Consider the following 26143-nt stretch of genomic DNA (forward strand, 5'->3'; position numbering starts at 1 on the left):
TCCTTTCACTCTGCATCAATTCCTGGAGGTCTTTCCAGCCTAACATTCTGTTTAGGGACACCAGAGAGGGTGGATCTTGAAAGTTCAGTTCTCTGAACTTCAAAGACCCAGAGGTCTAACCCCACAAGATGGAGATCAGATGAAGAATTCAGGGAACTTGGAAGCTCAGTGATTTAGTAGATTTAGAACCAGACCTGGAGACAGGAGTTCCTGGGTTCAAATCTGACCTTAGACATTTCCTCATTGCATAATCCTGGGCAAGTCACTTAACTTCACCTGCCTAACCCTTACCACTCTTCTGACTAGGAACTGATACCTAATATTGATTCTAAGACAGAAGGTAAGGGTTTTTGTTTTTGTTTTTTAAAGAAAAAAATCCAGGGGACCCAGACAGAGAAAGACCAAGTAAGACTAGCCACTCCTCTCAAAAAATGCAGCAGGAAGAAGTGCCTGACTCTGGCATAAATGTCCAATTCAGTATCTAGAGTTGGGGAGAAGAGTATATTTGAAAACAAAAGCAAGAACGAAAAAACACTGGCCAATATCTAAGATAAAAATTATGAAATTTCAAAAAAATGAAAAGAAAGCTATGATGGAAAGAATTGGAAGGAAAAAAGAAGAGAAAGTGGTAAACCTTAGCCAGGAAACATACTCCCCCCTAAAACCGAATAGAGCAAACATAAATCAATGACTCCATCAGATGACAAGCATAAAAAGACTGAAAAGAGAGAAGAAAATATAAGATAGCTGGTATCAAAAACACTGACCTGGAAAACAAGTCTGGAAAACCATGATTAAAAATTTAAAAGCCTAGTAGAGTTCAAGAAATCAGTTAGAAAATAAATATTTATTAAGGGCCTACTATGTGCCAATGACTGCTAAATGCTAGGGATACAAAGGAAGGCAAGACAGTCCCCTTGCCCTTGAGGTGCTCACAATTTATAAAAGACAACATACAAACAACTAGGCACAGCCAAGCCATATACAAGATAAATAGGAAATAATCAACAGATGGAAAGGACTAGAATTAAGAGGGATTGAAAAAAGTTTTCCTACAAAAGGTAGGTCTTAGTTGAAGGAAGCCAGGGAAGCTGGGAGGCAAAGATGAGAAAGGAGATCATTACAGGTGTGGGGGATAACCAGGGCCCAGAGTTAAGAGATGGAGTATATCATTCAAGGAATAAATACTGATTCTAAGAGAGAAGGTAAGGTTTAAAAAAAAAAAGATTGTTGTTGTTTGGTCATTTCAGTTGTGTACATATGCCCTAAGTGGAATTTCTTGGCAAAGATACTAGACTGATTTACCATTTCCTTCGCCAGATCATTTGACAGATGGGGAAATTAAGGCAAATAGAGTTAAATGACTTGCCCAGGGTCACATAGCTAATAAGTGTCTGAGACCAGAGTTGAACTTGGATCTTCCTGACTCCAGGCCTAGCATCCTATTTACTTTGCCACGTAGCTGCCAGAAGATAGACACTACTGATTGTTAGAACTAAAATCTAGATCTCCCACATCAAAGAATAAAATACTACAAGTATCCGAAAAGAAACATTTCAACCACCAGAAAACTTGGGTCAGGATCAAACCAGATGTGGCAGCTTCTACTACAAGGCAAAGAAAATCTTGGAAAATAATATCCCAAAAGGTAAATGAAATAGACTTAAAACCAAGACTAACTTACCCTGAAGTGCTTTATAATCTTACACAATAAAAATAGAATTTTAATGGAATAGAGAACTTTTAAATATTTCTGATGAAAAGATGAGAATTGAGTAAGAACTCTGAAATCCAAACACAGGATTCCCAAGAAATCTGGAAAAGTAAATTTATTTGAGCAATTAGAAGTTGTTTGATGACATAGGTAGGGTTAATATTCTAATGGAAGAAAAGAAATAGGAATCTCTTTAGTAACTTAAATTTCAGATAGCTTGGTTCTGTTCTGAGAGTTTTAAGAAAGAGGAGGGTAAAAGAAGGAATACCTCGGTGTAGAAAGGAGGAAAGTGCAATTTACTATTCTTATAATTGGGGTCATAAGAACAATATATCAACATGGAGGGGGGTAGAGAGAGGAAGCATCAGATGAATAAAGAAATGGAAAAAGGAGGCTTTAACATACGTACAAATACAGAGAATTGGGTGGAGAAATACATCAAATTCAATAAAGAAATGATTGGGGATAAATGGGGGGAGAGTTAAGAGAGAGAAAAATACCAGGAAGGGAACAGTCAAAAACAAAACATACTTCCTGATGAGGAAAGGAGAATCAAAATGGGAAAGGAAAAAAAAACTAGAAACTAAGGAGGTACTTTAGATTACCTTTTGGAAAACTGGGGAATGCTGGAAAATTTTGTGATATATTAATGTAATGGAATATTATTATGCCATAAGAAATGATGGAATACATTTTCACAGAATTCTAGGTAGTGAGAACTGATGCAGAGTGAAGTGAACAGACCAGAACAATTTATACAATTTTTACATTATAAAGAAAAACTACTTTGAAAGACTTATGAAATCTAATCAAAATAATGTCTCCAGAGGACCTGTGATGAAGCATGCTACCCATTTCCTGACAGAGAAGTGATGGACCCAAGGTGCAGAAAGAGACATACATTTTTATTTTTGAATATGGCCACTGTTAATTTATTACACTTGAATATGCTTTTTTTAACAAGAATTCCCACCCACCCATCCACCCTTTCTCTTGGTTTTTAATGAGAGAAGGGGTTAGCAATAGTGGTACCCAAAACAGAGGCCATTGTAGCTTTTTAAAAATGCACCAAAATAGAAGTTCAGAAGGAAGCACAGATAAGAACATTTTTTTTATGTCTTCTTTTATAAACCTTTACCTTCTACCTTGGAATCGATACAATATCGATTCCAAGGCAGAAGAGTGGTAATGGCTAAACAATTTAAGTTAATCAATTTAATGACTTGACCAGATATGAGGTCAAATTTGAACCCTGGACCTCCTATCTCCAGGCCTGGTTTTCTATTCACTGAGCCACCTAACTGCCCTTATGAAGGACATTTTCAAAAATAATGTATGAAATTGATATCCTTTTCTTAAAAAGTAAGTTGTATATAATGAAGAGCCAAAATTCCACATAAAATATTTTTTGCTGTATTATTGTGTATATGGAGAGATTTTCTGTGTGTATATGTGTGCATGCATGTATGTATGTGTTTAAGTTCAGAACAAAATTTTTTTAGAACAAAATTTTAGAAAAGTAAAATAGAAGCTAATTAAGATTGGCTAACTAATTATTATTGGAGACCATACTAATAGGGGCTTTTGAATAATAATACTAAAAACCTCAGTCCCTCAGGCTTCTACTCCTAGAAATCAGAGGAGTAAGCAGCTACCATTCAGGGACCCCAATCTGTGAGTACCCATCTGGAGGAAGCCACCTAGAGAGGATGCTACCACAGCAATCAGGAATAAGAGCCTACAGTCCCCCTCTGCTTTGCCCAAGCCAGACAACATCTGGAGCACTGTGTTCAGTTCTTGGCATCACAGTTAAGGAAGGCAGTGGTAACAATGTGGATGATAAAAGCTTTGGGTTCACATCATAGGAGGATCAGTTGAAAGAAAGAGGGAAATTCCAAAGAAGAAAAGATTCACAGGGGATTTGACATCTATGTTCAAATAGGTTAAAGGCTTTCATGTGGAAGAGGCCAAATTTCCCACCAATTAGAGCAGTAATAGGGGAATAGACTGCCTTGAAAGATGTATTCAGCCTTCAATCAGAGACTGGTAATCACCTGTTGGTTATACTATAAGTAGGGATTCTTTTCAGGTGTAGGATGGACTATGGTCTATTCCGACTCACAATTCTGGGATTTTGGGATTTTGTGAATCCTGTGATTTGGGAGAATTCTGACGTGTTCCCCCAATGTCTGGAATTCTCCTCTTCCTCCTTACCTCTACCTCTTGACTTTCTGGGCTTGCTTCAAGTTTCAGTCAAATCCAAAGACTTCTGCAAGAAGTCTTTCTAATTCCCTTTAATTCTAGGGCCTTCCTTCTGAGATTCTCTCCAGTTTATCTTCTCTAGGTCTTGTTTGTACGTAGTTGTTTGAACGTTTTCTGCCCCTTTGGAATATGAGCTCCAAGAGGGGAAGGACCTGTTTTTACCTTTCTTTATATTTCCTGCTCTTCACTCACATTGCCCCAACCCTAGTTCAGGCCCTCATCACATCTTACCAAGATTATTTTAATAGTCACATAATAGGGTCTCTCTCCCACTGATTTCTTCCCTCTCCAATGCATTCCCCACATTGTTGCAAAATCATCTTCCTGAAGCACAGAATTGACATAGCACTCAAAAACCTCCAGTGTTTTCCTTATTGACTCTTGAGTAAAATACAGACTCTTTCGTCTGGCATGTAAGATCTTCCAACCATCAGCTTTCAGCCTATTTTTTTGGACTCTGTTCATATTATTCTCCCCATCCCTCTTCTTTGTTCCTGTTCACAAGCTGATAAATACTTTCTAGATGAAGTCACGAAACAGTATTGACTGGGCCTACTACAAATTTATGGTATCTCATCTCAATTTGGTCCCTGATACGGCACACCAAAGCCTTTCACTCTTCCCTGAATGACTTTTTATTGCATTCCCCACAGTGACTGTTCTAAACCTTTTCTTCTTTCTTAAGCTTTCTATACCTTCTCTAAGCTTTCCCACCCTCATCTCAGCAGACAACCTTGCTTCATACTTTACCAAGATAAAATTGAGGCCATCAGGAGCTTTCCCACTTCAGCATCTCAAACCCTTTCAATGTCTTTCTCTATTCTTTTCTTCCTTTGATCTGGATTTGGAGGAAGAGGGGGTCTTTCTCTTACTAATTCCAGTTCTTCTCCCTTAATTACATCTAGTCCTCTATATTCCATGAACATGCCCCTTCAGTCACCTCCTTCCTTTTTATAATTTTTATCCTCTCAGGAAGAAGGAAGGACACTATATTGTTTTATAGATATTATTTTATTTGATCCTTATAGCAACCCTAGGAGTTAGATACTATTATTATCCTTATTCAGGGAAAATGAGGCAGATGGGTTAAATGACTTGCCTATGGTCACACACTAATATGTATCTGAGGATGGATTTGAGCTTAGATCTTTCTGATTCTAGGCAGAGATCTATCCACTGTACAACCTAGCTGCCTACAGACTTGTCCAGATCTCTCCATCCTTAAACTCTCTCTAAACTCTTTCTCTCTCTGTCTCTCTGTCTCTGTCTCTGTCTCTCTCTCTCTCTCTCTCTCACCTGATTCTGCCATTGTCTCAAGGCATCCTATCATTTTCACGTTTTACTATTCAACAGACAGAAAAAGCCTTGTTTCCATTTCCTCACCTCCCATTCACTTCTTGATATCTTTCAATATTCTTTCAGATCTCATTCAGCTGACGCTGCTCTCATTCTCCATGCTTACTGATGCTCTTCTGACTATTAATTCATCAGTGTCTTTCCCTCCAGTCCTCAACTTTCTTGAACTCTTTGCATCTTTTAGCACAATTGACCATTTCCTCCTCTCCAATAATTTCTCTTCCCTGGGGCTTCATGGCATGCAGCTGTGCCAGTTTTTCCTCTAACTTGCTTGATGTATCCTTCTCAGTATCCTTTGCTGAACTATTATCCATGCATGCAAAGGGGGGCTAAAACAATGGTCCTCTCTCTCTCTCTCCCTACTCTTCCTCCTTCCCTCCCTCAACTTATCAGTTCCTGTGGATTCATTCATCATTTCTATGCAGACGACTTCCATCTTCATACATCTGGATCTCAACTATCTCCTGTCTCATCAATTGACTTCTAGACTTCTCCACCTGAATATACCACAGATATATCAAAGCCTACATGTCCCAAACAGAACTCAATATCTTCCTCTACAAAGGCAACACTTTCTTCAATTTCCTTCTCTAGTGATGGCACCACTGTCCCCCCACCCCACCCCCAGCCGTTGTCACCCAGCCGAGCAAACTTGGCATCATCTGTGACTCTTCACTTTCCCTTACTCAAATAAGTTTCTGTTCCAGTCAAGTCTGGTCCATTCTACTCCCAATCCATCTGTTCCAATCTGTTCCCTTCTTTCTGCTCCCCCCTACAACCACCCTTGTTCTACCACCTCTTACCTCAACTATTGCATTTGTCTCTTAATGGCTCTCTTTGCCTCCAGTCTCTCCCCTTTCCATTCTATCCTTCACAGAGCCACCAAATTAATATTCATAAAACTAAGTCTGACCGTGCTGATTCTCTGCACAAGAAGCTTCATTTGCTCCCTCTTGACTCTAGGATAAAATTGAAACTCATCTGCTTGGCATTTAAAACCCTTCACAGTCTGGCTCCAGCCTATCTTTCCAGACTGATCTCACATTATTCTCCCTCGTGCAACTGGCCTACTTGTTGTTCCCATACATGGCTTTCCATTTCCGCCTCCATGTCCCATATCCCTCAAAAGGGCTCTTCTTGGTTTCCTTGAATCCTTGATGACATAGCTTAGATGCTCTCTCCACCAAGAGGCTTTGTTGTTGGTATGCTCCATTATTAGTATCCCTAAGCTCCATACCCTAAAATTAAACTCTTTTTTTTTTCTCTGCATGTATTCTGCATAGCTTGGACAGTAGTATGGTATACTGTCACTTAGACTCAGGAAGGTTTGGGTTCAAGACCTACTTTTGCCACATACTGATTGTATGATCCTGGGTAGTACAGTGGAGAGAGTACTGTGTTTGGAATCAGGAAAACTCATCTCCATGAGTTCAAATCCAGCTTCAGATACTTCCCAGTTGTGTGAGCCTGGGCAAGTCACTTAATTCCATTTATCTACAAAAAAACCAGTTTGCAATTTTCCAAAGGCTTTCTCTAATCATGTGCCATTCAGGGCCCAATTCATCTTAAAGCATTGTGATAGAGAGGATTGGGCATTACACTTGGAGTCAAGAACACCTGGGTTCAAATCCCTGTGTGATTCATGAAAAGATATCTATCCTTAGTGCCTCCGTTTCCTCACCTACAAAGGGGCCTATAAGGTTCTTACAGCTTTAAATCTGTGATCCTGTGATCATTTACAATGTCTGCCTCATATATATATATATATATATATATATATATATATATATATATATATATCGGTTCTGTTGGCCTTCTATCCTACTCCATGTCTTAGACTGGACTATAGGTCTATATTCCTTATCCACTTGGTTTCTCTCTACATGAATAGTTGGGCCTTGTGAAGGTGGATCATATTTAGGAGGTTCTGCAAGGATGCAATTAATACATTATCCACAAATAGGAAAATCTGGTGGACTTCACTGTCAATTAGGAAAGCCTCTTCAATTTGGACTCTTTGCTGGATCTCTCCCAAGACAATGGCAAATACGTTAGTGAGCCAGAACCAGTAGGCTAGAAATTTCTTATAATTACTGTTCAACTCCATGATGGGGAACTGGGGACTGAAATCCATTTCAGGAGTCTCTGCCAGGGATACCCTATAGGAGAAAGGTGGAGTCTGGGGGCTTCCTACCCCAAGCCTAGCTTCTCATCAGATTAGCATGCAAATGAGTCTGAATAAGCATAGAAATTAAGAGAAAACTACAAGGTCATTGTCTCCCACCCTTCTGGCCCACAGTCAGCCGTTATCAGATATTTAACAGCAAAAACAAAATAAAAACACAGTCTTGGCCTTTATGTCTAGTGCAGAACCTCTGGTCTCACTGCAGGTTCCTGGCAGATCCCTGATGGGAGGGGGAAGCAGGGCCATAGACATTTTCCCCAAACCTTGTGGATGGCCTTGTTATTAATCTAACTCTCCTGTTTGAGGCAAGAATCTTTAGTGTTCAGAGACAGGACCAAAGTCCTGATTTTGTTCCTCTCTTCCTTGAAGGTACAAGGAGATAAATATTCCATACTGGCATAAGGGTAGAGAGAGCAGTGTTCCTATTCTGTGTTCTGCCTTATTTGAGAAGATCAACTGTTGAGGAGAAATCCTCCATGATCAACAGCAATAAATATGCCGCCGATGCCATCATAGAAGACAGTCTCCAAAAAAGGAAAATTAGGCTGGCAGCTGATCTGGGGAGCTCATTCCCAGACTTCCTTCCTCTCTCCATCCATCCCTCCTTCCCTTCTTCCCTTCCTTCCTTCTTTCCTTATACCTGAGATCATGGAGAGTCAAAAAATCCTTCCTTATCCCATTCTTAATGAGCTCACCTTCCCCCAAAAGACCTATCTGTTTCTGCCTTATAGTACTGCTCTGTGTTGGGCTCCAGCAAAGGGGACAAGCAGATTTGTTCTTCTCTCTCTCTTTATCACTACATTCTGTACCTGTCCTGAGCAACTCAGCCAGCGGTCATCCCAGTATCTTTATCTGAGAGCTGGAACATCCACAAGTTATAGATGAGAAAACAGCTGCCCAGTTTAATCAGTTGCCCAAGGTCAAACAAAATGGTAGAGTCAGGATTTGAAAGATAGTCCTCTAACTCCCAAACTAGCACTCTTTTCTGCTGCATCCTTCTTCCTTCTCCAGCCGCCTACAGTGTTAGTTGGCAATCTCTTTAAGAGTGATTCTCCTAATAATACCTTCAATGCTTTTTTTTTTTAGAGCCTTACAAAATACTAAATATTGGTTCCAAGGCAGAAGGGTGGTAAGGACTAGGCAATGGGGGTTAAATAATTTGCCCTGGATCATAGAGTTAGGAAGTGTCTGAGGCCACATTTGAACCCAGGACTTCCCGACTCCAGGCCTGGCTTTCTATCCTTTGAGCCACCACTTAAGTGCCTTTTGATGATTTCTGTCACTCCAAAAAATGCCATTCATCATCCTTCCATAGTGAGCAGGACACTAACAGTTGGCCCACCTGGGGAGACAGTTTTAAATAGCTAATTCTTCCTGAATATGTTTACAACTCAAAAACTCCACTTCAGGACCAGAATGTCTCTGTTCTTTTTTTAAAAAACTTATTTTTATCTCTTACATTATATTTTTATATTACCTTCATTTCCACACACATCTATGTTTACATAATAAATGTATATATTTATACTTCCCTTCTCCCCCTAAGCAGTGGCTCATTTTTGTCATAAAGATTATTATTATTGTTGTTGTTGAGAACAATAATAGCTAGCATTTATATGGTACTTTAAGGTTTTCAAAGCTGTTTGGAAATAGTTTCTCATCTGTATTTTCACAATATCCTTGGGAGGTATTACCCCCATTCTACATATGAGGAAACAAAGAGGTCCAGTGACTTACCCAGGGTCATATAACAAGTAAGTGTCTGAAGCTGTAATTGAACTCATGTCTTCCTAGTTCTGGGTCCAGTATTCTATCCATTGTCCCACCTGGTTAAAGAGTAAAATAGCAGGGCATCTGGGGGGGGGGGGGCTCAGTGAATTGGGAGCCAGGTGTAGAAACGGGAGGTCCTGGGTTCAAATATGACCGTAGACACTTCCCAGCTGGGTGACCCTGGGCAAGTCTCTTAACCCCCCTTGTCTAGCCCTGACTGCTCTTCTGCCTTGGAACCAATACACAGTATTGATTCTAAGATAGAAGGTAAGGGTTAAAAAAAAAAAAAGAGTAGACTGGCTAAACCCAATCAGTACTGTATATGTTCCTGACAATATCAGCAATAGTCTACACCTGCGATTCCCTGACCTCTGCAAAGAAGGGCGGGAGGAAGATTTCTTCAAGCGTTCTCTGGGCCCATCGCTCAGCCTTGCTCATTCTACTGACCCGGTGATCCATCTGCTTTTTTGTGTTTTAACTTCGCTGCTATGATGGACATTCCCATTCTTAAACCATTTCGGATTGATGTCTTTGGGAGAGAATTCCACTGACATTCAAGCAAAAACCATCTTCTGCCCTGGCCTGGCCCTTCCTCAGAGACTGGACTTGGAGGAGAGAGGAGCCAGGAGGCTGCAGACATCATAAAGAGAGCCGCCAAACGGCAGTGTCTGAGGTCCCCCCACAGTGATGCTGCTGGGGGAAGTGGCTGCATTTTCAGCTAATAAGAATGAGAGAAGCAGCCCCAGCTTAGATCTGATCTCACTTGTCATCCCTGCATTGGCATACACCATGAGTGCGTTTGGCCGTCCCTGGAGCCCTGACCCAGGCCTGCACCAACATGGGGAACGGCTCTGCTACACGATCACCATACCAGGCGAGGAGACCCAAGGCCGGGACACCTCTGTGCCATCACCACGCTTCTTAATCAGTGGGCGAACAAGGATCTGCTAAGTACCCAGGATGTGCCAGGAAGTGAAATTACAAGGACATAAAGCTGTCCCGAGCCTTCTCTTAGGCTTAGGGCAGTAGCGCGTCCTCCTATCAGCATAAACAAAATGGAATAAATCTAACATTGAGGACGCACTGCTTCGTGTATAGGGATGGAATACCTAATACTCCTGGGCTATGCCCAGATTTGTTTATGGTCCTGGACCTGGTTTGGTGCTAAGGAAGCCTGACCTCTAAATAGAAGAGGACTTAATCCCCCCCCCCTTTTTTTTTATTTCGGACTCCTTTGGCAGTCTGGTGAAGCCTATGAATCTCTTCTCAGAATAATAGTTTTAGGGGGCAACTGGGTGGCTCAGTGGATTGAGAGTCAGGCCCAGAGACAGAGGTCCTGGATTCAAATCTGACTTCAAACACTTCCTAGCTGTGTGACCCTGGATAAGCCTCTTAACCCCCATTGCCTAGCCCTTACCACTCTTCTGCTTTGGAACCAATACACAGTATTGATTCTAAGACATAAGGTAGGGGTTTTAAAAAAAAGAATAGTTTTAAATACATAAAATAAAATTCAGAGAATTACAAAGGAAACTAATGATAATGAAATATACTCATCAAAATGTTTTAAAAAACTTCATAGATCTTGGATTAAGAGCCCTTGATTTAAGGAGAAAAGGCTCCCAGGGACCATACACATTGATTTATCCCAGGGAAAATGTTAATTATATAGTTTGATTTCTGGTTTGTGCCCACATCTTCCCAAAATAAGAAAATAAGGTACCTAATTTTATAACCATGAATCAGGTGTAGGACCGGTAGTTAATTTCTATTCACAAAAATGAATGCTACATCTAAGAGAATATTAACATGAATTAACAGAACAATTAGAACAGAATTCAGTAACTTACAACTGATTACAATCTTCTGGGAAGTACGTCTCATCAATATGCTACACAGTCTGAAAGGCTAATTGTCAGCCATTTCACATTTCACATTTCACGGTAGCCCAGTCCAACCACTTCTGTTGGTGAAACGAACCTGGCTTAGCCCTTCCCCTGGAGATGGCTGAACTCTCCAAGGCAGAACTTCCCCTGATGTTATCCACTGATGCTCTGGTGAACACTGTGCAGCTGTCACCATGCCAGTGGATGTAGCTGCTACCACAGCCATAGCAGCATACCTCCAGACCTTTAGAAACTCACTAGGTTGCCTGGATACTTCCATCTCGAGATGCTAACCTAAGGCAGGAGAGAATAAACACAGAGACAGAAGCAGCTGCATGTACAGTGGCTACATAGAGGCTGGGGGTGGGGGGAAGTAGAGACAAGGCAGCCTCCCCTTCCCCCAGCCATCTGGGGGCAACTTAGAGGAGTCATCATGTTTCACAGCCAGAAAGAAAGAAAAACTCTTAAGAATATTAGTTTGCTTTTGTCTATCCGTATATTCATCAGCTATTTCCACTGAGTTTCAATTAGGGGGCTCTTCATCATTAAACAATGCAAGCCTCTGCACATGGCCAGAAGTAGGTCCCCTCCCCTAAGCTTCTTAGAGAGAGATGAGCCAGACTAAAGAATTTCTGTGCATATTTGGGGCTGGGGTGGTCAGAAAGGGGAAGAGACATGTTACATACAAAAGAGGGGCTAGGTAATTTCTTCTGGGGTGGTGGTGGTGGTGGTGGTGGTGGTGTAGGGAGTATCACTAGCAGCTGGGAGAGGGAAGATCAGGGAAATCCTTAAGATGGAGGTGATGTTTGAATTGACCGTTGGAGAAAATTAAGAATTTTAAGGGGCAGGAATAAGGAGGAAATACATTCCACTTCCCTCTTTAAACTTACTCATCTTTATAACTTCATTGCTTCTTAGGAAGCATGCCCCAAAAAACCCATGTCCCTCTCAGGTTCATGACTCTTGGGCTGTCTTTGAGTCTCCCCCTTCTTTCACTCTCATATCCAATCTTTTGCTTCATCCTGTCAATTCCATCTCCATAATACCTTTCTAATCCATCCTCCCTTCTCTATTCCCATGGCAACCACTCAAACGCAGACCCTCATGAGCATCTGCCAGAACTGTGCAGTACTGAAGGTCTTTCCATTCTCTTTCTCTTTTAATCCTCTAGTTATGCTACTGCCATGTCAACCTTCCCTAGGTGTAGACTTGATCATACTACTCCCCTCTTCAAATATCTGCATTGCATCTCCCTTTTCCTTTCTTTCCTTCTTTTCTTTTTCTAGACCCTACCTTCCATCTTATCAATACTATGTATTGATTCCAAGGCAGAAGATTGATAAGGGGCTAGGTAATTGGAGTTAAGTGACTTGTCCAGAATCACTCAGCTAGGAAGTATCTGAGGTCACATTTGAACCTAGGACCTTCCATCTTTAGACCTGTCCCTTGTGAAGATTAAATTTAACTCTCCCTGATTGTGAAAATGAAAATAATTAACTCTCCCCTGATTGTGAAAATTAAATTGTAACCCCTGCCTATTTTTAGATTTAATCACCAAAAGTGTAAACACCCTACTTAAAGTTGAGTGGGAAGATCTGCCATTTTTCGATTTAATCACCAAAGGTGTAAACACCCCATTCACACTTGAGTAGAGGAGGTCTGTGACCCACATGTGTAACAGTGGGTGATGAATCAGAATTGACTGACTGCCTCCTGGGAAATCCTAAAGCAGGACTTCAACTGTAATTGGTAGATATAGAATTAAGGGAAGGCACAGGAAGTGATGCAAGAGAAAGTGTCTTTAAAAAGGAGTGACAGCTTCCTGAGTGCAGTTCTATTGCGAGTTCTTCATTCTTTGGAGTGGAGGCTGTTGGAGAATCTGCTGACTGAACCTGAGACTCTGTTCCTGGTGAGGCTGTTCTAAAATCTTCTCCTTTCTACCAACATCTTGTGAGTGAAAAGCTGACTCTTAACTGCTGTATTTTCTGAAAAAAAAAATGAGCCTCTTAAGAGAGACTTCCTCAGGTCCTCGGAAAAGCCGAGGCTTAAGGACTAACTCTCCCTGCCCCGGTTTAGCCAGGGGTCAGGAGTAAATTACTTAGTGCTTAAGCTAGAAATCTCACCCTATCCTCTCTCTGATTTTCTTACTTCACTCTTTCTATATTTTGTAAATAAATTGTAAATAAATCTCTTTGGAATTAATATAAATTCCTGGTGCCCTTATTTTTTAAATATAATCCAATCCATTATTTTAATATAATAGCCCCTCTCCCACCTTACACTATCTACTGAGCCACCTAGCTGCCCCTTCCCCCACTGTTGCTTATTAAAAAAAATTCTTACCTTCCATCTTAGAATCAATATTGTGTATTGGTTCCAAGGCAGAAATGCCATAAGAACTAGGCAATTGGGGTTAAGTGACTTTTCCAGCTAAGATGTGGCTGAAGTCAAATCTGAACCCAGGACCTCCTGTTTCTAGGGCCATTGCTTCTTAAATAAAATTTGAATTACTTTGCTTGGTATTTAAGGCTCTCCATAATCTGTCATCACCTCAGATTTTCAAATGTATTTTGTATTATTCCCTTCTAGTCCTTACTCACACTGTTCTATATGTTGGGAATGTTTTCCTTTCTCAATTGGTCTGTTGCATTCAAATTCCTCCTATAAGAAATGGCTATAATGCCACCTCCTTCAGGAAGCCTTCCCTCTAACCCTATAGGCACCTTTCCCTTTACTGCTTGTTGTTTCTGAAGGAGTCACCAAGCTTCCCTAAGAATATAAGGCAAAGAGGAAGTGACAGTGACTGAATGCCTTTGTAGCCTCATCTTTGTCAGTTAGTCAACCAGAACTAGTCTTATAATGCCCATACCTATGCCATGGTCTCTCCTAGGCACCCCCATCCCACTTCATTCCACCTCCATGGAATCCATGGAAAGATATATATATATATATATGAATATATATATATATATATATATATTATAAAAAATCTCTGTTCATGTGATCCCCAATTATGCCCTGATCCTTTAACTTTTTTCAAGAAGACTCTATCTTGAAGATTCTGAGCAGAATTTGCTTAGTATTTCTTTCCCTGTAATAATAAATTCCATTTATTTAGCACCTTCTATGTGCTAGGCACTATGGCAATTGTAAATATTATCTCATTTAATCCTCACAGCAACCTGGGAGGTAGGTTCTGTTATCATTTCTATTTTATAGAAGAGAAAACTGAGGCAAATAAAGGTTAATGATTTATTCACAGTGTGTAATTAGGATTTTCTCCCCAGAACTCTAAATCCCAGCTTCCCATGTTCCCTCTCACCTTATGGGCTAACATGGGGAGGATATAAGTTTTTCGTACCTCTTCCCCTTGTTCTCTTTTCTCCTGATCATGGTTTGCGGAGGTGGGGTGAGGTGAGAAGTAGGAGAGTTTTACTCAGGTTTTACTTCTATTTCTTTTTTCTTCTACTTCAAGTGATTATTAATAAATATTATAAAATGTAATACTTAGAGTTATTGGATATTAATTTAAATCTTACATTTTTGGCAACCACGAAGAGATGTTACACTGTGACCAAGAGAAAAGCAGAGCCATTGTCGTATTGTTGTCTTAAAATTCTAGATTTATAAAAATTTTTCTTGTTTGAGAGTAATTTTAGGATAAGAAACTTGCTACCTCCCCAAATCAAGAAAGTGAATTGTTTGGAGAAGGCAGCCATAAAGAAGCCTGCAGAAATCACATACAGCAACAAAAAATCCATAATGAACTTTAGGATGTAGTGAAATTGAACTGTGGGGGGTTGAATGCATTTATTTTGAATGTACACTCTTATGTCAAAGGGGACTGCTCCCTAATTGGCTTTTTGTCAATGCACCCACCAATCATTTGTTTTGCTCTCTTTCTCTTATTTTTGTCTTAGCTCCAAATTATTGTAATTTCCCCTTAGAAAGTACAATATTTTATATACCTCTAAAGATCTTTAGAGATGTAAGTTGATTATGTGTACTGATTCACTGAGGAAACTAGGCATGTAAATCTGGGAGATTTCTACATGTTCATTTCCCCATGGAATTGCAAGGGGGATTGTGTAATTAGGATTTGCTCCACAGAATTCTAAATCCCAGCTTCCCATGTTCCCTCTCTCATTATGTACTAACATAGGGAGGATAGAAGTTTTGCGTAGCTCTGTCCCTTGCTCTTTTTTACCTCTGATTGTGGTTTGTGGAGATGGGGTGAGGTGAGAAGCAGGAGAGTTTTACTCAGGTTTTACTTCTATTTCTTTTTTCTTCTACTTCAAGTGACTATTAATAAATCTTATAAAATATAATACTTGGAGTTATTGGATATTAATTTAAATCTTACAACAGCTGGTAAATATCTAAGGCTCAATTTGAACCTATCCTGAGTTCAAATCTGGCCTCAGATACTTCCTAGTTGTGTGATCCTGGGCAAGTCATTTCATACTGTTTACCACAGTTTCCTCATTTGCCAAATGATCTGGAGAAGGAAATGGCAAACCATTCCAACATCCTTGCTGAGAAACCTCTAAATAGGGGTTACAAAGAGTCAGACAATTGAAACGACTGAACAACAACAACAAAACTTTCTGACTCTGGGTCTTGTACTCTATCCACATTTGTATTACCTATCTCATAAGATCATCATACATACCTCATTGCTGTGAAGAAAGTAATCTGTAAGCTTTAAGTCATTATAGAGATGTTAGTTACATGCCAAAGGGCTTTAAAAAACTGCCTGTCTGGGTTTGTACCCCAAAGAGATAATAAAGAAAAACATGTGCACAAAAATATTTATAGCCATACTCTTTGTGGTAGCAAAAAATTGGAAAATGACGGGGTGTCCATCAATTGGGGAATGACTGAACAAATTGTGGCATATGTTGGTAATGGAATATTATTATGCTAAAAGGAATAAAGAAATGGAGGAACTTCATGTGAACTGGGATGACCTCCAGGAATTGATGCAGAGTGAAAGGAACAGAACCAGGAGAACATTGTACACAGAGACTGATACACTGTGGCACAATTGAATGTAATGGACTTTTCTTCCAGCAGCAATGCAATGACCCAGGACAATTCTGAGGGATTTAGGAGTGGAATGGTTAGAATGGGTGGTGGCCAAAAATTGTAATTAACCCGTAAGTCACAAGAGTGTTAATAGCTAGATTTATTAGTAAGAAAAAAGAAAAATAAGAGAGAAATATAGAAAGGAGGTGAAAAATTTTCTAGCTTAATAATCCAGAGCCCAACAACTCAATGTCTGTCTCCAAATCTCAGCCTCAGAAAATACACCCCACCCCCAGCTTCCTGCTGAGTCACATCTTATAAATCTTTACTATACCCACTAGCTCTCTTACACCACTCCCCAGGAACCAATCACAATTCCTCAATTAGCCTGGCATGGAGGGGCAGTGCCTGTGGGATCAATTTCCTGGTTGCTGATTGACCCAAATTCAAAACAAACGGAAGGGAAATCTAAATCTCTGATCAAATAAAAATATAAATTCCCTTCTCACAGAAGAAAGAACACTATCCACATTCAGAGAAAGAACTGTGGGAACAGAAACACAGAAGAAAAGCAACTGCCTAATGACATGGTTTTATGGGGATATATGATTGGGGATGTTGACTCAAATGATCATTCTAGTGCAATTATCAATAATATGGAAATAGGTTTTGAACAATGATACATGTATAACCCAATGGAATTACTCATTGGCTATGGGAGGGGGGAGAAAAGAGGAGAGGAAAAGAACATGCATCATTTAACCATGGGAAAATATTCAAAATTAATTTAATTAATTAAAAATTAAAAAAAGAAATGAGTTATTCTTATCCTTAGAGATATGGTTCACAGTTCTGTTTTCTCCCTCTCTTGGATGAAATGAATTAGAGTTTTTATTACCTCATTGGCATTGATTAGGATTTGGGATTCTGAGTCCACCCAGCAGATGCCCATGCTGGCTACCTTCTGTATAGATGAGCTTCCCAGGGAATCTGGGCCATCCTTTCTTTCAGGGGAGCAGAGAACTCTTCCATCCTAGATGTGGCGTTTTTCCTTACTCAAGTGACATACACATAGATTGAGTTAAAACTTCCTCTCATGAGCTTGTTGTTAAGTTGTTTTAGTTGTGTGACACTTCATGACCCTCTTTGGGGTTTTCTTGGCAAAGACACTGGAGTGGCTTGCTATTTCCTTCTCCAGCTCATTTTACAGTTGAGAAAATTGAAGCTAAGAGAGTTAAGTGACTCATCCAAGGTCACAGAGCTAGTAAGTGCCTTAGACCAGATTAGAACTTAGTTCCTCTGGATCCCAGGTTGCCCAATCAACTAATTTATCATTAATTATTAGTAATAATAATGTTATTAACCATAATATCATAGGATCAGAAATCTAGAACTAGAAGGGACTTTAGACATCATCTAATAATCCACTTCCTTCTTTTTGCAGATGAAGAAACTGAGGTCTAGGGTGGCTGCAAGGCTCTCTTACGATCTTGTAAATACTGAGTAACAAAGGCACCACTTGAACTCTGTCCTCTGATTTTAGTCTCGGTGCTTTCTCCACCATTCCAAGAATGCAGTCAAGGAGGCCTTGCAGAGTGCTAGAGAATCAGAGAGGCTAATTCATCATGTCTAAGAAGAAGGATCGTTTAAAACAAGAGGAAATGTTAGTTTTGTAACTTCCTTGGGAGGTTTTCCTACAGTTACCTGGGAAGGCTTTCGGTCATGCTTCCCTCCTGCCCTCTAGTGGCAGGAAGAGACACTGTAGGGGAAATCCTGGTACCAGGCTGCAAAGATGTTACCATCTATGTCAGACGATGGGTACCAATTAGGTCCATTTGCCCCCAGAGCTTGGGCGCTTACCTTTGGTATTAAATTTCCCTCTTGGGGTTTTCTGGAATATACTTCACCCAAGAGTGTGTTTCTCTTCCCTGTCCCCCCAAAATATACCCTTTTGAGTTTAATCTGCTTTAACATTTTCTCTAATACTTTCTTAAGGCTGGAAATCAGCAAAACAAGCAATCAAGTCCTGATTTGTACCATTTGCTGATTTTCAAGATGTAATTGTTGTTCAGTCATGTTTGACTCTTTATGACTCCATTTGGGGTTTTCTTAGCAAAGAGCCTGGAGTGATTTGCCGTTTCTTTCTCCAGCTCATTTGATGAATGGAAACTGAGCTAAGTGACTTGCCCAGGATCACTCAGACAGAAAATGTCAGAAGCCAAATTTGAACTCATGAAGATGAGTCTTCTTTACTCCAGGTCTGGCACCCAGCCAACTGCGCCACCTACCTGCCATTTTTCAAGGTAAGCACTTCTACTAAAAATTGGCTAGGGCAGACAGTGCAACCCTAAGCCTTCACTTCCTGGATGGATGACCTGGGACTCTATATATAAACTAGGCACTGCTAAACAAGCAGGCAACCTCTTTTATCATGGGCACCACTCAACACTAGGAGAAATGTTGGGGTAATTTCCCAGCTTTCTCTGTCTTTGGGAGAACTCCCCACTCTCTCCCCTTAGATCTTCTCCCTAGAATCTAGGGTGTATATGTGGATAATTCAATCAGAACATGATGCACCCTCCCCATAGGAAAACTTCTTTAATCCCTGTTTTTTTCCCCTTAATTTCTCAGACTTCCACAAGAAGCTTAAATAAAATAACAAAACTGTTGTAAAATAAAAGTATCAGCTAGAGGCTGCAGCATATAATCTTTCATTCATTTGCAGAATTCTAATTTTTAACCTTCCAATCCAAGCACCCTTGTATCCTTTCCATCTCCCCATGATTGGACAAAAGATCAAGTTGGCCAGATTTGAGAGTTCCTCGGTAGCTCAACAAAGCCTCCTGATCATTTCCTGTTCCCTACCTGTCTAGATTCCTCACCTGCATCTGGATCAGGTAAGGTAGAAAAAAGAAGATGATTTTGTTCTAATGGCCACTATCTCCTGTCTCATTTATTTTATCTTTTAAATTTTTCAGGGGGAAGCTGGGTGGCTCAGCCAGGCCTAGAGACAGGAGGTCCTGGGTTCAAATAGCCTCAGATACTTCCTAGCTGGGTGACCTTGGACAAATCACTTAATCCACATTGTCTAGCCTTTAGTGCTCTTTTTTAAAATTGTTATTATCTATTAATTATAAGATGGAAGGTAAGGGCTTTTGTTTTTGTTCTAATTTCATTCATATCTTTTGTTTATATTACCTTCCTTATTGAACATATCCCTTCTCTTTCCTACTCAGGAAATTATCCCTTATAACAAATAAATCAAATAGAAAAAAGAAGCAAAAAATACAGTTCAGCAAAATGGAGTCTGTGTATTTCCTAGGCATATAAGGGAGGGAATTGCAGTTTCTCTGGGGTCAAGCTTGGTCATTACAATTACATGGCATTTGGTTTTATTTTTCTGGCATGTTGGATAGATTGCTTAACTGGGGTAGGACAGATCTAAGTTTGGATTTTATCTCAGACACTCATTGTATGACTCTGGGCAAAACACTTAAACCCCTTCTGCCTCATTTTTCTCATCTATAAATGGATAATGACACCTACCTCCCCAATTATGAGAATCAAATGATATGACATGGAAAGTACCTTTCAAGCCTTATCAAGCTATAGAATGCTCTCTTTTAGTATTATTTATAGTTATAGATGTGTATAGTGTTCCTGATTTTTATTTCTTTCTATATGATTTACATACATTTTCTTCTTTTTTATTTCATATTATTTTTAAGAGTAATGGTTTCTTAGGAGTAATATTTTATTATATTCATAGACCACCATTTTAAAAAAGCATTTCTTAATCAATATATTCAATAGTAATCAACAATACTTTCTAGCTCTTCCCTACTACAACAATTATTACTAAAATATTTGAGGGTATATGGAACCTTTATTCTATTTTTACCTTCCTGGGACATTTGGCTATCGGTGAGATTGCTGAGTCAAGTGTGGACATTTTTGTGTGAATGGATTTTCTTTCTTAGCAGTTTTGAATTGCTCTCCAGAATGGTTGGCTCAGTAAGCCCACAGTTCCACCAACAGTGTGTTCATTTATATGTCTGTCTTTCCATAACAGCTCTGACATTAACTGTTTTTATCTGCTTTGCCAATTTTCTAGGTGTAGATATTTACATTAGGAAAGCCTTATGGTCTGCTTCATGCCTATGCCCACCTCTGACCAAAACCCAAAAAAGAGAAATTTATTTCAGCACATCTGGAGTGCTAACACATATTACAATCAATCAATGAGTATTTACTGAGCTTCTTTTATACTCTAGAGCAGTGATGGCAAAGCTATGGCACAGGTGGCAAAGATGGCACACAGAGCACTTTCCATGGGCATGCAGATGCCCCCCCCCCCATGCAGTTCATTACTAGAAAGGCAGAGGGACTCAGGTGGAGCTGCTTCCCTCCCCCTCTCCTCTATGCCTGACATTTTTTTACATACCTCATCCTTATGCCCAGCAGCCAATGGGAGCTCATTGGGTGGGTGACTCACAGGTGGCAGAGCTGGAAGGGAGAAGAGTGCTCTGGCCATCCCCTTACTCTCTCTACACTCACTGAGGACATTCCTCATTTCATTCACTCCTCCACCCAGCAGCTCAATGGGAGCACTTTCTCCCTCCTCTATGTGGAGTAAGGGAGCAAGGCACTGGGTGGGGTGATGGGGCACAGCATGTGGTCTCTGGGAGTGGGGTGGGCATGGTACTCAGTGGTCTGGGATGTGGGTTGGGAGCAGGACCTGACACTCCATCTCTAAAAGGTTCACTATCACTGCTCTAGACTCTGCTGGGCACTGGGAATTAAAAAAAAATTAGAGCTAGAAAGAACATTTGAAGCCATTGAGTCCAATATCCTCATTTTACAGATGAGAAAATTGAGTTATCCAGATAGTAAGAGACTTACCCAAGGTCACACAGGCAGAAATGTCAGAAATAGAATTTGTGGGTTTTGTGGATATCTCTCCACACTATGTCCAAAGGGCTATAAAACAATGATACCCTTTGATTCTGAAATACTAGAATTGGTTTTATATACCAAAGAGATCATAAAAGGGGGAAAGGCCCTACTTGTACAAAAACATTTATAATAGCTCTTTTTGTAGAGACAAAGAATTGGAAATTGAGATGTCCATTGGTTGGTGAATGGCTGAATAAATTATGGGATATGATGGTGATGTGATAAGAAACAGTGAGCAACATGATTTCAGAAAAAGCTGGAAAGACCTTCATGGACTGATGCAGAGTGAAATAAGCAGAACCAGGAGAATATTGTACACAGTAACAGAAATATTATGCAATGATCAACTGTGAAAGACTCAGCTACTCTCAGCAATAGGATGATCTAGGACAATTTGAAAGAACTTGAGACAAAAAATGCTCTCTACATCCAAACAAAAACTGTTGAAGTCATATATAGATCAAAGCATGATTTTTCACACTAGTTTATTAATGTTTTTATGTTGGTGTTTTGATTTTATATGAGATTCTCTTGCAATAATGACTAATATGGAAATAAATTTTACATGATAATACACGTGTAACCAGATCAAATTGCTTGTCATCTCTGAGATGAGAAGAAGAGAAGAGAGGGAGTGTGACAATTTGAATCTTATAATTTCTAAAAATTTATGTTGAAAATTGTTATTACATATAATTGGGAAAATCAAGTATCTTTATATACATAGTGAGAATTTGAAGTGCCAATAATCTGGGGCATCAGGACTGAGGCTAGATGTGGACTACTTCTTGTAGAGCTCCAAGCACTGTCCATGTAAGATTGTCCATGTGGTCAAGGACATATCCAACAATGAGCCAGTCCAGATAAAGACTGGTAAAGAACCATACTGTACTCAAATCCCACAGTCACCTGCTGTCAGGAGGGCAAGTCCATGACCCATCTCTGGGCAGGAAGAAGAGAACAAAACTGATTCCTGAGGAAGAGGAGGAAATACTAAATAAGAAGTGGTTCAAGAAAATTCAGAAGAAATACAAGGAGCAGAAGAATACCAAGGTTGCTTTTCTTCTAGAGGAATTATTCCAGCAGGACATGCTGCTTACCTGTATCATCTTGAGTCCAAGACAATGTGGCCATGGCTAGGTCCTGGAGGACCTAGTTAAGGGAAGATCAGAGTCTGAAAAAGCAAATAAGTTCTAACATTGAGATCCACTGATGGAAACAATCCCAAGATTATTTTGGGAAGGAATTTCTCCCTGCCACTTTGTTTGACTCACTTTGCTTCTGAGAAGAATCAGGGATCAATTTGAGAGGCAAGAAATTTGAGGCAAAGAGACCAATTAGTAGGTTTTTGCAATAGTCCAGCCAAGAGGTGATGAGGATGGGGTCCCTGAACTCGGCCATGTAGTAGAAAGAAGGGGATGGATACTAGAGATATTATAGATGTAGAAACAACTGATTAATTGGGTGTGATGAGGGTGACTTTGGGGTGAAGATAATGCTGAGGAAATAAGCCTGGGAGATTGGAATGATGGTGGTTATCTTCACAGAAACAGGAAGTTTGGAAAAGGAGTAGTGGAAACTAGAGGGTCCCAGTACAGTGAATGAGCACCCATGGTAATGGCGGCCATGTGAAGAATCATTAAAATGGTAGAAAAGACAGGAGAGAGGAAGCTTATGCCTCAGACAACAACAGAGCCCCTGGAAATATTCTAGCAGCATGGGTTTGAATTGGATAGAAGCCTCCCTGGGATAGGCTAGTGCAGTACTTTTTATATGATATTGACTCTCATCCTGAGAGGATCATTTCAATAACTGGACTTCGAACAATAGGTATGACCCAATGGATTAGTACTTGGGCCAAATAAAGAGATTTGGGCATCTGAGTTCAGGCAGAGATCACTACATGTCTAATGAAACCATAATAGGTCTTTTATTCAACTTGTCTTTACATAATTAGACCCCTCGGAAAAACTCTGGCTTATATCTGGGTCAGGGGGATGGGGAAAGAGTGAGATAGTTTAGTTGTGAATCTATTGGGTTTTGTTGTATAAATAAACATGGATAAGAAACCCAAGGAAGTCAAAAGAGTGATTAAGATCCTGAGATCAGGGACCCAGAAAGATGATTGACAAACAATTTGGCTTTTTCTGCTTCTTGCTGCCAGAAAAAAGATCTGAACATCCTGGGGATTTTCATTTAACAAACATCCATTAAGAGGTTGCTATACTATATACTGTATGCTAGGGAATGTGCTATTAGACTGTGAATTCCTTGAGGATAGGGACTGTTTGGGGTCTCTTTTTGTATTCCCAGAATTTAGCACAGAGCCTGGAACATAGTAGGCATTTTTTTACAACCCTTAACTTCTGTTTATTGATTCTAAAGCAGAAGAGTGGCAAAGGCTAGACAATGTGGGTTAAGTGACTTGCCCAGGATCACACAGCTAAAAATTGACTGAGACCAAATTTGGCACACACAGTAGGCATTTAATAAATGTTGTTTGGATGGTTTTTAAGTGGAGTAAAAAGATAGGCAAAAATACAAGCTCTGGGATAATACTAGGTTCCCCCTGCCTAAATCAACTTAGGAATGTCTATCCACATTTAAATTCTGGAGCTAGTTCTATAGTTTCCTCAGTCCCTTCCCAGCTGGCACCCTGGCTCTGCTGGATTGCCTTCTGTCTCTGGGAGTCTGCCTCGACAGGTGTTCCCAGGTTCAGGGCAGTCATGAAAATAGCTAGCATTTATATTGTTTGTTAGACAATTTTAAGGTATATTAAGGTTTGCAAGAACTTTACACACACACACACACACACACACACACACACACACACACACACACACACATATGTCTCATTTGATCTCCCCAAGTAGATATGATTATCCCCATTTTACAGATGGCCAGTCAGCAGCAAGGAGTACAGAGCCTCATTGGAGTTCCCCAGAAAACATTTTGAGCTATAGAATTTGGCAGAGTCAGAGCCTTTTGGACCAGAAACAACATTAGAACCTACCATAGCCCACCGCTGGATGAAAGGAATGCCTTTTTATGGGGAAATCTCTTTTTTTTTTTTCCAGAAGGTCTAAGGACGACTTTGTGCCTCCAATGCTAACACCACCCAATCCTGGTCCTTCTCCTTCCCGTGACACTAGCTGCTTGGTCAGAGAAAAGAGAAGCAGTCCAAAGGCAGAGGGGCTCTAGTCCTCCTCCACCCCATGTGATGGAACCAGCTAAAACCCCACGGGAACTGACTGCTAATTTAAACTATAAGCACTTATACCTTGGAAATCGGCAAAGAGGTTGGATTTATTGTTTTGTTGTGTGTCTACAAAGTGATGGAGAAATTTTTGACACTGTAGATTAAATTTAAAAATGTGTTGGGCATGGCTTTTTTCTTTTCTGGAGAGCCAACAAGTAAACTTTTCCTAGCACACCCTGGCCCAGCAGAGTTCTGCAAGTCTGAGCTGCAGTGACATGCCAGGATGCCCAGTGGTTGGCTAAAAGGGGAGGAGAGGGACGGGGTCATAAAATAGCCCAGAATATCTCAGACTCCTCAGGTGGGAAAGGCAGCAGTTTCACTGCTCTCTCAGGACAGTAAGAAATAAATATCCATCCTCACCCTGCCCTTTCTGGTCCTGTCAAGTGAATCTCACGAGATGATATGCATGGACCCCAACTGACATGGATGAAAGTCAAAAGAAATTTCCTCTTTAACTTGGAGAGGCAGCCTGGATAGGGAACAGAGAACTGACCTCAGAGTCAGGAAATCCTTTGTTCAAGTCCTACCTCTACTACATAATGACCATATGACCCTGGGCAAGTCACTTAACTAACCTCATGTAAGCTGGGCAAGTCTAAAACTAAATGTTGAAGAAAGTGTAAATCTGCACTGCTAAGAGGGGATTCTTCACCTGGAGCCCCTACACCGATCAAATTAGATATTTTAGCTAAATAAATAAATAAAAATCTAGACTCTTGAATTGTAGGAGTAGGAATCTGAGAGAAACAAGCAGCTCCAAAGAAAGACTTAACATCAAAGCACTTCTCTGGCAGGCATAAATACAGAAGAGCTAAAATAGCACCTTGGGCTTGATCTATAAGAACTAATAGACACCGATCCTGCTGGAGAAAAGACTAATTAATATCCACGATTCTGTGGAGAGCCAACAGGTGGTAACAGCAGAGACAGAGCAGTTCATCTCAGCTAGGAGCAGGTGCAGGTGTGGAACAGAGAAAAGAACAGCAAAGGACCTCAGCAATGAACACAGGAGAACATGGCTTGCAATAACATGACCAGCCAGCTTCCAATTGGGTAGCATCAGGGACAACGTAGTAGAGAGATAAACAGCAACAGCAGACTTGGGCAAGTTTTCTGCTGCAGATGCTTTCCTAGGAGCATGATCACTGCATCTACTTTGCAGTAATGCAACCTCCCTATACAGGTTTCCTGTCTGTGCTCCCTCTCCTACCTCTGGTATGTTAAGCTGCTAAGGATTATATGCTCTTGTGTGTATGGTGGTGGGAGAGGGGGTGAATTTCCTGGTCGTTTCTTTTCTTTTTTAAAAAAGTAATTAATTTGGTTGTTACATTAAGATTCCCAGGTATCTCCCCCTCTCCCTACTTCCCTGTTCTAGAGAAGACATCATTTGACAAAAAAGCTATGTCTATATAAAATTGTCTTGTTTGTTTCTATTTATTTTCTTAAGACTTCTTTAAACCTTTACCTTCTGTCTTAGTGTTGATATTAATCAATAATAGCTCAGTCGACAGAAAACCAGGTCTGGAGGTAAGAGGTCCTGGGTTCAAATGTGACCTCAGACAGTTCTTGGCTGTGTGACCCTAGGCAAGTCACTTGACCCCCGTTGCCTAGCCCTTTCCATTCTTCTGCCTTGGAGTCAATCTTAGTATCTTAGTATCGATTCTAAGACAGAAGGTAAGAATTGTTGTTTTTGTTTAATCTGTATCTGTCCCTTTTATACTTTTATA

General features: G+C 40.3%; 1 long non-coding RNA gene across 1 annotated transcript; it reads left to right on the plus strand.

Annotated features, from left to right (window-relative positions):
• The first annotated feature begins 16992 nt into the window (after positions 1 to 16992).
• On the plus strand, positions 16993 to 25697 carry LOC103100883 (uncharacterized). Its single transcript, XR_458313.3, has 4 exons — positions 16993 to 17864; positions 18352 to 18504; positions 18927 to 19098; positions 24235 to 25697. It is a non-coding gene; the product is annotated as an uncharacterized LOC103100883 (long non-coding RNA).
• The last annotated feature ends 446 nt before the right edge of the window (positions 25698 to 26143 follow it).

The sequence above is a fragment of the Monodelphis domestica genome, chromosome 1 (assembly GCF_027887165.1).
Source record: "Monodelphis domestica isolate mMonDom1 chromosome 1, mMonDom1.pri, whole genome shotgun sequence".
NCBI classification, from domain to species: domain Eukaryota; kingdom Metazoa; phylum Chordata; class Mammalia; order Didelphimorphia; family Didelphidae; genus Monodelphis; species Monodelphis domestica.